Source organism: Centruroides sculpturatus, unplaced genomic scaffold (assembly GCF_000671375.1).
Source record: "Centruroides sculpturatus isolate CEXI.00-Female unplaced genomic scaffold, Cexi_2.0 scaffold1320, whole genome shotgun sequence".
In the NCBI taxonomy this organism is placed as follows: domain Eukaryota; kingdom Metazoa; phylum Arthropoda; class Arachnida; order Scorpiones; family Buthidae; genus Centruroides; species Centruroides sculpturatus.
In genome coordinates this window covers 50,834-67,011 of record NW_019385657.1, presented here as the reverse complement: position 1 = coordinate 67,011, position 16,178 = coordinate 50,834, and the positions used below count along the sequence as shown (strand labels likewise).

The 16,178-nt window shown below is 27.9% G+C and overlaps 1 protein-coding gene across 1 annotated transcript in view; it reads left to right on the top strand.

Annotated features, from left to right (window-relative positions):
* Nucleotides 1-16,178, top strand: part of LOC111640927 (ribosomal protein S6 kinase beta-1-like) — a 71,030-nt gene that overhangs the window by 11,108 nt on the left and 43,744 nt on the right. The gene's annotated exons all lie outside the window — the stretch shown is intronic.

Sequence of the window (16,178 nt, the reverse complement as noted above, 5' to 3'; positions counted from 1 at the left end):
TTACCACTAGACTTATTATACCACCACAGGACCACAAATTAGACTTAGAAAAGCACTGTTTTATTGACAACACTATGTCTTATTATATGTTTTATGTCTTATTATATGTTGTAACACTATGTCTTGTTTAAAAAATCGTACTGCCACTCGTTCTTATCAGCATAGAGGTATGAAGGAGTACATGTTGAGAGTTGATATTTGGCACAGAGTATTAGGTGCTCGAATCATTTGCACATAAAAAAAATCCAGACTCGTAGGTAGTCAGGGGACTGAGAATCGACTCAAAATAAAATCCAAAATGGTGACCTTCTCCTACAAACAGGCAAAATAGCCACCTCACACCACCGAAGTCAGGTAGGGGAGAGTACCACCAACAGTCATTCTAAGAAGTGAACTCTGACCTTAGGACCAAACACGTAGTTTCTTGTAGGTTAAATAAAATTTGTAATCTAATTTTGTAAATTTGGGAGTTCTTCAAATATAACGTTAAAACGGTTTATGTCATTTTTGTGGTTTTTTTTTTAACATTATCTAGTATAGTAAAATCATAGGACCGATAAAAATTTGACATTATATTAGGGTTGTCATTACATCCAATGACGTTATAATCAGGTTAAACTGTATATTGTTTGTGCAAAATAAAAAAATAATTTTGGATGATACAATAGCCACAATTATTTTTTTCAAAAATGGGGACTTTTTGTTACGCATCAACAAAAATTCAACCCTGGCTGACACGCAACAGAGAGAAATTTTGAAATTAGATAAGTTAATTTCATCGAAGATGCATCATGGACGTTCTTGTGGTCGTGGCCGGCAAAGTTTGAACGATTGTGCTCAAAAGCAGCGATATCAAAGAAGATAGGAGAATGAGAACGAGACCTGCCTTGAGATCAAAGTGATTCCGTCTCTGGGACATAGTCTTGTCCCAAATATGGTTTTGCTGTTTTACTTGTTTTCAGTTTAAGTCTAATTTTTGGTCCTGTGGTGGTGTAATAAGTCTAGCAGTAAAGTAAGACTAATCTTAGTGCTCACAAGTCATTAAGAAGTCTAGACAAGAAGCACATCATAGTAATGGTGTACAAAAGCAGATAATGGTATATTCATACAAAGTAAATCATTATTATGCAAATGTGAATAAAGTCATCCCTTGGTGATAAGTACCCAGAATTAACTTATTTATACATTATCAAAGGGCTTCTTGTCTTGTCCCATGGCAATTTTAGATGTAGAAAGAGAATTGGTTTTTCAGTGATATTCATTTTTCAAAAAGACTCAAGAAGACAGCTGTCTTTTTTCACCATGCTGAAATGTTCATGAGATAAATTAGCACTGAGAACTATGTCTGTCTTTTCAATGTTTAATGATGAAAAGAAATGTTTTCACAAATGCTTTCAGCCTTTTCAAAAATATCTTTATCATGTCAACATATGCCAGAATGTCATTATAAAACATTGGCTCATTCTAGATGGAACATGATTATGATATTTAAATTTGAATATAATGATGAATTGAATGTTGTGCAGATAGTCAACTACATAGAATATAGGTTAGTATTACTTTACCATACAAAAGGGATCACATTGAAGAAGTAGTGGTGTTCTTTATATAGTACTTCATTAAGAATTTAACAGTGTGACTCATAGCTTTGGGAGCTCCAATGTGGGTTTACACTGTCTTATCAACATTATTCCATCATTCGTGTTTAATGATTCTTTCACAACTAGATTAATTAGATTCAACTAAACAGGAAAAAATTAATAGATAGCATTCAGTTAATTTGTTTATTTGAAGTACTTGACAGTTGTTAGAATATTTACTTAAAAAGTCAAAAGATCACTTGCATCTAGCTGCAACTTCAAATACACACATCTTTAATTTTGTGCTTAGTGCATATTAATGTCATTCATTTAGTAAATCACAATTGTGAAATAAAAATATGTTGTTTCATTAACAAAACCTTTTTAACACCTTTTTTGCAATCAGTCAAAAAGTGATAGAATATCTTGTCAATCTTGCCTCTTTTGAAGTCAGAATCTGCTTTTTATCAAGGGTTAATTTTGGTATCTTTTCCTATTTTAAAAATGATGATTTACAGAAAATGATTATACAAACTTCTTGCTTTAATATTACCTTTTCACTTAGATATTTAAATGTTTTATTTCTGTTTTTATACTTTTGAAACATGAGCTTGACCTAGATAATACGATTAATAGCACTAAATTGTTTCAAGGAAAATGCTTATGACAAAATTTTAGTGAAGCGTGCATGTACAGTAGAGCCTCGATTATCCGACCCAATTGGGGACTGGGGTTGGTCGGATAATTGAAAAGTCGGATAACCGAAAAGTATGAAAAAATCCATTATTAGTGTAGTATATTACTATATCTCATATAATTAGTATATTAGTATATCGCTATTAACCTACTTCGCGTTGAATTTTCATCGATGTTAAGCCTAACAAAAATTTTTTTATATAATAATCGTCGCTATTGTATTGTTAAAAATTAGAAAATTAAGCTTCGTTTAAACACTGGCTCCCTTTCATGGTCGAATGAGTGTTGCCAGCTAAAACACGTAAGAATAATATTAAAGTAGCCAAGACATAGCCAAATATTGTAGCGCCACATCACTAGCAAACATTTGAAATTTGACGACTAGAACGGTCGGTTAACCGAGGTGTCAGTTAATCGGGGGTCGGATAATCGAGGCCCTACTGTAATTTCAATAAAATTTTTAAACTCAACAATGAGCTTATATTTTTAACATTATGACAATAATATAGATAGTGTAACTGTTGATTCAGGTGTTGCTGAACTTTTGGAAAAAAATTGAACAAACTCTTAAGACTCACAAGAGAGTAGAAATATGATCAATGGTAACATCTCATTCCAGTTTATGGAGAATTATTGTAACTGACAGAGATCTATGGTTAAATTTAGAACTAGCAGGAATATATATTAAAAAAAGCAGCTTCATAAGCAAAATTCATATTATGTATATTAAAGCAGAGGTTCCCAGCTTACTTTTATTATGGAACCCTTTCCACCTTAATAAAAATGTTGGAACCATGCAGATATCAACAATTATTAAAGCATACTAGGTAGTTATTTTACACCAAAACCAAAAATAAAACTACAATTGAAAATAAAATCAAAATTAATTAACCTTTCTAGAGAGGGTTAGTCAGATATGGTGCTATAACATGGGAAATTTTTTAAGAATTTTCTCATGCGTTTTTCTCGTTTCAGAAAAAAATTTTTAAACAGTTATGTCTAGTAAAGAAAAAATCTTTCTTTATTGTCACACAATTCCTTTTTATGTGAATTTTTTTTTTGTGGATATTGACGTCGTTCTCCAGTGCCACATGATCACCCTTGAAGGGTATATCTGTTGATCACGGCAGAGTGGTTAGTTAAAATTGAAAATTAAAGCAATATTTTTAAAAACCATTTAAAAGTTGTTTTGAAATTTTCAAATTGTAAATCAACTTTATTTTTAAATTTATGTTATTTGTGTGCAGAGATGACAGATCATTTTGCTTTTAATATACAGATTTAATAATTGTATTTTTATTTACATGTTGGATCCTTTTTAAAGTTATGATTTTTTAAATGATTTTCTAGCTTTAGTTTATGTTTTATTGTTTTTATGGTTTCCATTAGCCTGTCAAACATTATATCATGATTTCAGTTTGTTCTGTTACTAATAAATTGGTCCCTATTGTTTATAAAGTTATAAATAACTTTAGCACTTGTATAGTCTCGGATCAGGTCCTTGTGTTGTCCATCATACGAGGACTCAATCCGTGACTAGAACAGTATTCACACTTGTCACCATCTTTAATTGCATGCTGACAAGTTATAAATAAAGTTATTAGAATAAGCATTTCAAAATACATTTATAAAACGAGTCTTTTTTATTATATTTTTTTCATGCAATATTTTATTCAATTATATTAAAACTTAAATATGTTTAAAATCAATATTGCCAATGTTTTTGAACAATTAAATTTGTTTTACTTCAATTTACATAAAAATTATTAAATTTTTTTCTTAATGCTTTTATCAAAAAGTTTAAATTACTTAACTTGTATAGTATGTATATTTTCCTAATAAATATTTACAATTCTATGTTCTAAATATTTTTTGACGGTTAATGTAAAGCAGTTCAATTTGATGTATAAAATGCTTTTATTTATTATTATTGAAAACTATTGAAAAATTTATAAATTTATTTAAATTCCATAGTTATACATATACTGTATGTATACATTTTAGTTATTACAAAAGTTTTCTTATAAGCAATTTATAGCAATTTATTTATATTATTTACATTTAAAACATTTTTGATGTTTATTTTCTTTCTTTCTCTGATTTTGTTTTATTATAAATTTCAAGCAATAGTAAATTCTGAGTCTAATGAAATATTTTAAAAGAAAATTTTTAGGCATACAGGATATTGGCATCACATGTTTCTTATTTTCATATATTATGGAACCCAATCAAAAACTTCAGATTATGAGGCGTTAAATAGAATTAAAAGAAATATTTTAATCTTGCAAGCGCTTTCAATGTAAATATACGTTGAAAGTGCTTGCAAGATTAAAATATTTCTTTTAATTCTATTTAATGTCTCATAATCTGAAGTTTTTGATTGAGTTAACTGTTGGTGTGACATCTGATCTGAGTATTTAGTATACCTAACATTATGGAACCCTCATATGCATACAATAACACTTTATTTGCTTATTCCAGCAATGTTTATTCTGAATTATAAATGTTTTTTGGCCACATCTAGAGGCCAAAAACGTTTGTAATTCAGAATAAATGTTGCTGGAATAAGCAAATAAAGTGTTATTGTGTGCATATGAGTGTTTAGAAAGTTTCAGTTTATTTCTTAACTTTATTATGGAACCCATTTTTTTTATGGGCATGTTGTCTAAAATTTGCCAGATTTTTTGGCAGATAAATGCTATAATGTTTCAGTAGATTTTTTTTATGTTTATGGCCCATTTTTTATATCTTATTAAAAAAAATTTGTTCAGATATCAATTTAAAAATTTTAATAAAATTTTTTCCTATTCTTTGCAATTCAAAATTTAAAATCAGACCAGACATAGGCAGCCTGTTACTGTGTACCAAGTTTCCTGTCTGTAAACCAAGAAAATCCGTTTTATTTTAAAATATTATTTTTATAGCCATGTCTATTAAACACTTCTTGACATAGTTTAATTAAGTTCTAAGTTACTAATTTATTATTAACTGAATGTATCAATGATAAAAAATAAATAAAATTACCTTCCTGCATCATGAGGAAAACTGAAAAAACTGTTATCTGAATTTTTTTTTCTTTATAATTATGGCAATTGTAAGATACGTTTCTTTGTCACATAAAATAATAAAAATTTGAACATTAAAAATTGGCAAAAAAAAAAAAGACTAACTAGACTTTTAAAGGACTGTGACCTGATACATCAATCAATTTTCCCTTTTTCTCACTCTCTCTTTTCCTAACTTGAGTGTCTAAGTGATGTAAAATGCTAAGAATAGATTTTGGCAACTGAAACTAGTTTTTTTTTTTTTTATGAAGATTGAACCAGAAAAATGATTCTATTTATTACTATGCAAAGTATGGCCTGGATATGTTAAAGAAAAAGTATAATGAAATTTTGATTGATTAAAGTTTACAATAATTTTTAAACATTTTAAAGAAAAATCATGATGATGATTTGTTGTTGAAATTAAATAAAATTAATAAATATATTCAAGTATATTTATTACATTATTTCTACTTTCTGCATTTATTTAAAAAATATGAAAATAGTTGAGTTAATAAAAAAAATAATTGCAATTTACAATTAATTTTAATATTATTCTATTTTAGTTAAAATAAGTAAAAAAAATAAAGAAAAATTTATGTAATATGTTCTGACATACATAATGCCATTTTTTGCATTTTTCTCCTTAAAGTAATGAATATAAACAATCAAATTACATGTAATACTATGTATGTTTATTTTATGAAAAATTTTGTTGCATATTTAATTAAATAGCTTTTTTACTCTAATGACAGCAGTGAATATGTTAGCAATTGAAAGTCTATTCTAAGTATAAATTAAGATATAAATAGGATTTTTCAAAAAACATTTTCTTAAGATTTTAGGCTTTCACAAAATTTAGGCATTGTGATTTAATATTTTATAGCTTCTTCTTTATTTGAACTTTATGTGAAATAAAAAAGAATTTATTAAATGTATAATCATTTAGTAAGAATAGAAGATACATAGATCTTTAAAAACAATGTTTATATACTTTTTAAATTTTATAATGAACTTCTTACATTTAAAATCTAAGCATAAAAAAACACTAAAGGTCAACAAAAAAAGAAAAAGTGAGTAATGGATTTTCATAGATTATGTAACACTATTTTTATACTCTTCAACTACCATTCCATTCCTGTAAATCACCATAACACTGTCACATATACTCATTCCCAAAATTACATAATGCATATCCTCAATAAACCTGCTTAATTGTATGTACTAAGGAATAATAGAGAGAACAGGATATGATGTTACATAATTTTATTAATTATATGTATAACCTACAAAGTAGTAACATAAACAGTGAGGTTTACTATGCTACATTTTAGAAACAAAAATTAATTTTTTTTATTATTTAAGGGTTTTGTTACCTTATTCATGGTATCTCAACAGTTGTCACTCATGAAATCAAAAACAGCTAATATGGGCAAATAAAATACTAACACAGAGAAATGCTCACTAAACACATAGGTTTAGATCCCACTGAGAAACATGAAAGACATAAATGCACATCATCAGAACAAGTGGGGAAAATTCTATACATTACCAAAACATTTTTAACCAAAAGCAACACTTTCAGACATGGTACTTGACTTGTGATCACTACCAACTGACTGCCAGAATTCTTTAGTTGTGATTTCAATTGCTCATTTTTTCTTTGAAAATTCAGAAAGATTTTATAATGCTTGATTTGTTTTATGTGATTAATGATGACAAAAAAAATGAATAAAATACAAATTTNATGCATCATGGACGTTCTTGTGGTCGTGGCCGGCAAAGTTTGAACGATTGTGCTCAAAAGCAGCGATATCAAAGAAGATAGGAGAATGAGAACGAGACCTGCCTTGAGATCAAAGTGATTCCGTCTCTGGGACATAGTCTTGTCCCAAATATGGTTTTGTTGTTTTACTTGTTTTCAGTTTAAGTCTAATTTTTGGTCCTGTGGTGGTGTAATAAGTCTAGCAGTAAAGTAAGACTAATCTTAGTGCTCACAAGTCATTAAGAAGTCTAGACAAGAAGCACATCATAGTAATGGTGTACAAAAGCAGATAATGGTATATTCATACAAAGTAAATCATTATTATGCAAATGTGAATAAAGTCATCCCTTGGTGATAAGTACCCAGAATTAACTTATTTATACATTATCAAAGGGCTTCTTGTCTTGTCCCATGGCAATTTTAGATGTAGAAAGAGAATTGGTTTTTCAGTGATATTCATTTTTCAAAAAGACTCAAGAAGACAGCTGTCTTTTTTCACCATGCTGAAATGTTCATGAGATAAATTAGCACTGAGAACTATGTCTGTCTTTTCAATGTTTAATGATGAAAAGAAATGTTTTCACAAATGCTTTCAGCCTTTTCAAAAATATCTTTATCATGTCAACATATGCCAGAATGTCATTATAAAACATTGGCTCATTCTAGATGGAACATGATTATGATATTTAAATTTGAATATAATGATGAATTGAATGTTGTGCAGATAGTCAACTACATAGAATATAGGTTAGTATTACTTTACCATACAAAAGGGATCACATTGAAGAAGTAGTGGTGTTCTTTATATAGTACTTCATTAAGAATTTAACAGTGTGACTCATAGCTTTGGGAGCTCCAATGTGGGTTTACACTGTCTTATCAACATTATTCCATCATTCGTGTTTAATGATTCTTTCACAACTAGATTAATTAGATTCAACTAAACAGGAAAAAATTAATAGATAGCATTCAGTTAATTTGTTTATTTGAAGTACTTGACAGTTGTTAGAATATTTACTTAAAAAGTCAAAAGATCACTTGCATCTAGCTGCAACTTCAAATACACACATCTTTAATTTTGTGCTTAGTGCATATTAATGTCATTCATTTAGTAAATCACAATTGTGAAATAAAAATATGTTGTTTCATTAACAAAACCTTTTTAACACCTTTTTTGCAATCAGTCAAAAAGTGATAGAATATCTTGTCAATCTTGCCTCTTTTGAAGTCAGAATCTGCTTTTTATCAAGGGTTAATTTTGGTATCTTTTCCTATTTTAAAAATGATGATTTACAGAAAATGATTATACAAACTTCTTGCTTTAATATTACCTTTTCACTTAGATATTTAAATGTTTTATTTCTGTTTTTATACTTTTGAAACATGAGCTTGACCTAGATAATACGATTAATAGCACTAAATTGTTTCAAGGAAAATGCTTATGACAAAATTTTAGTGAAGCGTGCATGTACAGTAGAGCCTCGATTATCCGACCCAATTGGGGACTGGGGTTGGTCGGATACTTGAAAAGTCGGATAACCGAAAAGTATGAAAAAATCCATTATTAGTGTAGTATATTACTATATCTCATATAATTAGTATATTAGTATATCGCTATTAACCTACTTCGCGTTGAATTTTCATCGATGTTAAGCCTAACAAAAATTTTTTTATATAATAATCGTCGCTATTGTATTGTTAAAAATTAGAAAATTAAGCTTCGTTTAAATACTGGCTCCCTTTCATGGTCGAATGAGTGTTGCCAGCTAAAACACGTAAGAATAATATTAAAGTAGCCAAGACATAGCCAAATATTGTAGCGCCACATCACTAGCAAACATTTGAAATTTGACGACTAGAACGGTCGGTTAACCGAGGTGTCAGTTAATCGGGGGTCGGATAATCGAGGCCCTACTGTAATTTCAATAAAATTTTTAAACTCAACAATGAGCTTATATTTTTAACATTATGACAATAATATAGATAGTGTAACTGTTGATTCAGGTGTTGCTGAACTTTTGGAAAAAAATTGAACAAACTCTTAAGACTCACAAGAGAGTAGAAATATGATCAATGGTAACATCTCATTCCAGTTTATGGAGAATTATTGTAACTGACAGAGATCTATGGTTAAATTTAGAACTAGCAGGAATATATATTAAAAAAAGCAGCTTCATAAGCAAAATTCATATTATGTATATTAAAGCAGAGGTTCCCAGCTTACTTTTATTATGGAACCCTTTCCACCTTAATAAAAATGTTGGAACCATGCAGATATCAACAATTATTAAAGCATACTAGGTAGTTATTTTACACCAAAACCAAAAATAAAACTACAATTGAAAATAAAATCAAAATTAATTAACCTTTCTAGAGAGGGTTAGTCAGATATGGTGCTATAACATGGGAAATTTTTTAAGAATTTTCTCATGCGTTTTTCTCGTTTCAGAAAAAAATTTTTAAACAGTTATGTCTAGTAAAGAAAAAATCTTTCTTTATTGTCACACAATTCCTTTTTATGTGAATTTTTTTTTTTGTGGATATTGACGTCGTTCTCCAGTGCCACATGATCACCCTTGAAGGGTATATCTGTTGATCACGGCAGAGTGGTTAGTTAAAATTGAAAATTAAAGCAATATTTTTAAAAACCATTTAAAAGTTGTTTTGAAATTTTCAAATTGTAAATCAACTTTATTTTTAAATTTATGTTATTTGTGTGCAGAGATGACAGATCATTTTGCTTTTAATATACAGATTTAATAATTGTATTTTTATTTACATGTTGGATCCTTTTTAAAGTTATGATTTTTTAAATGATTTTCTAGCTTTAGTTTATGTTTTATTGTTTTTATGGTTTCCATTAGCCTGTCAAACATTATATCATGATTTCAGTTTGTTCTGTTACTAATAAATTGGTCCCTATTGTTTATAAAGTTATAAATAACTTTAGCACTTGTATAGTCTCGGATCAGGTCCTTGTGTTGTCCATCATACGAGGACTCAATCCGTGACTAGAACAGTATTCACACTTGTCACCATCTTTAATTGCATGCTGACAAGTTATAAATAAAGTTATTAGAATAAGCATTTCAAAATACATTTATAAAACGAGTCTTTTTTATTATATTTTTTTCATGCAATATTTTATTCAATTATATTAAAACTTAAATATGTTTAAAATCAATATTGCCAATGTTTTTGAACAATTAAATTTGTTTTACTTCAATTTACATAAAAATTATTAAATTTTTTTCTTAATGCTTTTATCAAAAAGTTTAAATTACTTAACTTGTATAGTATGTATATTTTCCTAATAAATATTTACAATTCTATGTTCTAAATATTTTTTGACGGTTAATGTAAAGCAGTTCAATTTGATGTATAAAATGCTTTTATTTATTATTATTGAAAACTATTGAAAAATTTATAAATTTATTTAAATTCCATAGTTATACATATACTGTATGTATACATTTTAGTTATTACAAAAGTTTTCTTATAAGCAATTTATAGCAATTTATTTATATTATTTACATTTAAAACATTTTTGATGTTTATTTTCTTTCTTTCTCTGATTTTGTTTTATTATAAATTTCAAGCAATAGTAAATTCTGAGTCTAATGAAATATTTTAAAAGAAAATTTTTAGGCATACAGGATATTGGCATCACATGTTTCTTATTTTCATATATTATGGAACCCAATCAAAAACTTCAGATTATGAGGCGTTAAATAGAATTAAAAGAAATATTTTAATCTTGCAAGCGCTTTCAATGTAAATATACGTTGAAAGTGCTTGCAAGATTAAAATATTTCTTTTAATTCTATTTAATGTCTCATAATCTGAAGTTTTTGATTGAGTTAACTGTTGGTGTGACATCTGATCTGAGTATTTAGTATACCTAACATTATGGAACCCTCATATGCATACAATAACACTTTATTTGCTTATTCCAGCAATGTTTATTCTGAATTATAAATGTTTTTTGGCCACATCTAGAGGCCAAAAACGTTTGTAATTCAGAATAAATGTTGCTGGAATAAGCAAATAAAGTGTTATTGTGTGCATATGAGTGTTTAGAAAGTTTCAGTTTATTTCTTAACTTTATTATGGAACCCATTTTTTTTATGGGCATGTTGTCTAAAATTTGCCAGATTTTTTGGCAGATAAATGCTATAATGTTTCAGTAGATTTTTTTTATGTTTATGGCCCATTTTTTATATCTTATTAAAAAAAATTTGTTCAGATATCAATTTAAAAATTTTAATAAAATTTTTTCCTATTCTTTGCAATTCAAAATTTAAAATCAGACCAGACATAGGCAGCCTGTTACTGTGTACCAAGTTTCCTGTCTGTAAACCAAGAAAATCCGTTTTATTTTAAAATATTATTTTTATAGCCATGTCTATTAAACACTTCTTGACATAGTTTAATTAAGTTCTAAGTTACTAATTTATTATTAACTGAATGTATCAATGATAAAAAATAAATAAAATTACCTTCCTGCATCATGAGGAAAACTGAAAAAACTGTTATCTGAATTTTTTTTTCTTTATAATTATGGCAATTGTAAGATACGTTTCTTTGTCACATAAAATAATAAAAATTTGAACATTAAAAATTGGCAAAAAAAAAAAAGACTAACTAGACTTTTAAAGGACTGTGACCTGATACATCAATCAATTTTCCCTTTTTCTCACTCTCTCTTTTCCTAACTTGAGTGTCTAAGTGATGTAAAATGCTAAGAATAGATTTTGGCAACTGAAACTAGTTTTTTTTTTTTTTATGAAGATTGAACCAGAAAAATGATTCTATTTATTACTATGCAAAGTATGGCCTGGATATGTTAAAGAAAAAGTATAATGAAATTTTGATTGATTAAAGTTTACAATAATTTTTAAACATTTTAAAGAAAAATCATGATGATGATTTGTTGTTGAAATTAAATAAAATTAATAAATATATTCAAGTATATTTATTACATTATTTCTACTTTCTGCATTTATTTAAAAAATATGAAAATAGTTGAGTTAATAAAAAAAATAATTGCAATTTACAATTAATTTTAATATTATTCTATTTTAGTTAAAATAAGTAAAAAAAATAAAGAAAAATTTATGTAATATGTTCTGACATACATAATGCCATTTTTTGCATTTTTCTCCTTAAAGTAATGAATATAAACAATCAAATTACATGTAATACTATGTATGTTTATTTTATGAAAAATTTTGTTGCATATTTAATTAAATAGCTTTTTTACTCTAATGACAGCAGTGAATATGTTAGCAATTGAAAGTCTATTCTAAGTATAAATTAAGATATAAATAGGATTTTTCAAAAAACATTTTCTTAAGATTTTAGGCTTTCACAAAATTTAGGCATTGTGATTTAATATTTTATAGCTTCTTCTTTATTTGAACTTTATGTGAAATAAAAAAGAATTTATTAAATGTATAATCATTTAGTAAGAATAGAAGATACATAGATCTTTAAAAACAATGTTTATATACTTTTTAAATTTTATAACGAACTTCTTACATTTAAAATCTAAGCATAAAAAAACACTAAAGGTCAACAAAAAAAGAAAAAGTGAGTAATGGATTTTCATAGATTATGTAACACTATTTTTATACTCTTCAACTACCATTCCATTCCTGTAAATCACCATAACACTGTCACATATACTCATTCCCAAAATTACATAATGCATATCCTCAATAAACCTGCTTAATTGTATGTACTAAGGAATAATAGAGAGAACAGGATATGATGTTACATAATTTTATTAATTATATGTATAACCTACAAAGTAGTAACATAAACAGTGAGGTTTACTATGCTACATTTTAGAAACAAAAATTAATTTTTTTTATTATTTAAGGGTTTTGTTACCTTATTCATGGTATCTCAACAGTTGTCACTCATGAAATCAAAAACAGCTAATATGGGCAAATAAAATACTAACACAGAGAAATGCTCACTAAACACATAGGTTTAGATCCCACTGAGAAACATGAAAGACATAAATGCACATCATCAGAACAAGTGGGGAAAATTCTATACATTACCAAAACATTTTTAACCAAAAGCAACACTTTCAGACATGGTACTTGACTTGTGATCACTACCAACTGACTGCCAGAATTCTTTAGTTGTGATTTCAATTGCTCATTTTTTCTTTGAAAATTCAGAAAGATTTTATAATGCTTGATTTGTTTTATGTGATTAATGATGACAAAAAAAATGAATAAAATACAAATTTTAGATAATTTTCAAATTTATGTTTGAATTTTTGTTGATGTTCAAAGTAAATTATTATTATTATTATTTTTGAATAATAAAAATAATAAAAGTTTTCAGAAAATTTGAATAAGGTTATCAGATGAATTTGTTTGTTGCACTCAAATATGTTGGAAACTCAAGGTACATTTATTACACTTAATTATGTTGATTACACATGAACATAAGAACAAAGAAATACATTAAATACAGTGATATAGAGCAATTCATCACATACTTAGATTGACCACTAACTCTTGCCTCTCTTCGAAATACATGATCAGAATGTCAGTTAAGTGGGAAAGATGAAAAGGGACAATGACATCCCACGCCAGTAAAATAAAATGAAGATCATAGATACATTTTTGATTGCAATAAAACAAAGAATAAACTACCTGTACACAACTTTGACATCTTAACACATACAAATTTAACATCTTACAAGGTTTATGAAAAACATGGAAGTGCAACAAATATCAATCAGCTGATGATTGAAGTTGCATCTTGTTCAGTGCTGTGATCATGCTAGTATTATCAAATAATTTATTTGCATGGAATATCACATAATTTTGTCATGGAATAAATGAATACATTTTTAAACTCTTTTATTTTACATGCCATTTTAAAATCTTTTTCAATTAAATTGCTTTAGTCACATTTAAAAATTATTCAGTAACTAACAAAAAATACTTCCAGCATTCTATAAAATTGATTAAACAAACAACTCTACTTAAAACCAATACATTGTATTACCAAAGCCAACCACTACCATATGCTATCTGGCTAAATAATGGCTATAATATTAATAAATTACAAAACAGTTTGACACTAGAGGGAGGCATTAGGTGCCATCTCTTAATAAATTTAATAATTATAATTTTTAATTAAATAATTTAGATTTACAATTACACTACCTGAACTGGAGGTTTGAGTAGCATAATGGCAATGCATCCATATGGTAAGTGGCAATTGTGAGTTTGAGTCCCACTTCAGGCCAATTCTTTTCTTTCAATAAATCTAAATTATTTATGATGATGATTATGAATGTATGTCTCTTTAATCTGACAAATTAAGTTTGGTAGACTATCAATACAGCTTTCAGGTTAGACACTTCTTTTATTGTTTTCACATATGCATTTCAGGCTTATATAAATGCTAAGCCCCTCTTCAGTGCAATACAGTAGTCTTGAAAACTCGGCACTTGATAACCCAGCAGTCCTGATAACTCAGCCACACCCTGGCAGGGCAAAAAAATCCTTAGTTAATTGATTTTCATTATAGACAGCTTTATGCCTCATAAAGTATTTTTCTGAGGTGTGTCTTATCAGGTAAATTACTGTACACAGTGTATTCATTAATTTTCATTTTCATGTAGTAAAGGCTCTATGCCTTCATAAAGGACGTACTTTTCCTTTGTTTAAGGGTATTTGGGCAGTTTATTCTCTGTTGTATTCTCAAGTAAACAATACATACAAGTACAGTACAGTATTTTCTGAGGAAACACTCATACTTATTTCTTTTAACCCCATTCCTGATAACCTGGCATTTTCACAAACTCGGCCACCCTTCGGTCCACATTAGGCTGAGTTTTTGAGACTCTACTGTACTACAAATTATTACAAAAACAACAGTTAGTGATTTGACAAAATTTCTCGCATGTAGGTCATATTTACTGACATAAAACTATCATACAAAGTATTAAAAAGTATACAAAGTATACTAAATTATTTAATTAAAAATTATAATTATTAAATTTATTAACAGATGGCACCTAATGCCTCCCTCTAGTGTCAAATTGTTTGGTAATTTATTAATATTATAGCTGTTATTTAGCCTGATAGCATATGATAGTAGTTGGCTTTGGTAAAATTGATTAAGTGAAAAACACCAAAACTGTAACTGTAACAAAGTTTTTTGGCAGTCAGTTGTTCTGGTGGTCAGTTGTTGGTTGACACTTGATAGGATATCAATCAACGAAAGTCAGTTACATTGTCACTCTTAAACAAAAACTAGCAACCAAATCTCAGACTAAAACAATATAAAGTCCACACACTACATAAACCATAAAATAAATTATTAACAAATAATAAGATATTTTTCAACAGACAACTTCATACCAGACCAACTACAAAATCACAGCACAGTGATGTGCTAACAAAAAAAACTTTGAACCAAACTGCAGACCAATAGTCTATCTAATCACACACAAACATAAGCAAGCTGGATCAAAGAGAAAAAAAATCATGCATGAAACTCCAATCATGCTCTGTGTCAGAATAAACATACACAACATTCAACAAACAGTACAAAAGAATACATAATAGGAAGACACCTGGTACAGATATTTTCAGTTTTTGGTACAAAAAGTTTGTATCTCTGTATTTGGAACTAGCAAACTATTTTGTATGCATAATCAACAATGCAGGTGCTAAAATTTCTTACATAGAACATCATATACATGAAACCCAAAGACAATAACACCAGAGGTCCTACACAATACTGATTAAACATATGCATTCCTATACCCTACAAAATACTCACTTCAAATAAAATATACCACAACATAGTACAATATTATCACAGCAACAAAAAAGCTATGATAGAAACTACATGAGTTGCAAAGAATAATTACATTCTATGACAAGCACACAAACAGTATAGAAACCTATAGCATACATAGATGATAGAAAAGCATTCAATAGCATTTCACACTCTGTTTGTGCATATGCTACAGTAAAAGTCCAAAGTCAGGTAAATCTTACCAGTAAATCTGAACATTTACAGATTGTTGTTAAATGACTGGCTTTTCTT